This window comes from Penaeus monodon, chromosome 33 (genome assembly GCF_015228065.2).
Source record: "Penaeus monodon isolate SGIC_2016 chromosome 33, NSTDA_Pmon_1, whole genome shotgun sequence".
In the NCBI taxonomy this organism is placed as follows: Eukaryota; Metazoa; Arthropoda; class Malacostraca; order Decapoda; family Penaeidae; genus Penaeus; species Penaeus monodon.
Genome location: NC_051418.1, coordinates 17614673 through 17614889, shown reverse-complemented (window position 1 = coordinate 17614889; position 217 = coordinate 17614673). Strand labels below are relative to the sequence as shown.

General features: G+C 55.3%; 1 protein-coding gene across 1 annotated transcript in view; it reads left to right on the top strand.

Annotated features, from left to right (window-relative positions):
- Positions 1 to 217, top strand: part of LOC119594112 (alpha-amylase-like) — a gene marked incomplete in the record, with an annotated part of 25081 nt that overhangs the window by 16463 nt on the left and 8401 nt on the right.

The following is a 217-nucleotide window of genomic DNA, read 5'->3' as shown; positions in this document are numbered from 1 at the left end:
GGCGAGAAAAAAAATTTTTTGGGGAAAAAAGGGGGGGGGGGGGGGCCCCGGGGGTCCCCCCCCCCGGGGGGGGGGGAAAAAAAAAAGGGGAAAAAAGGCCGGGGGGGGGCCCCGGGGGAAAAATTAACGTGATATTTCCCCAAAGGGAACAAAAAAGGAAAGGGGAAAAGGGAAAAATTTTTTTTTCCAGAACCCTTTTTCCCCCCCCCCCAAACCC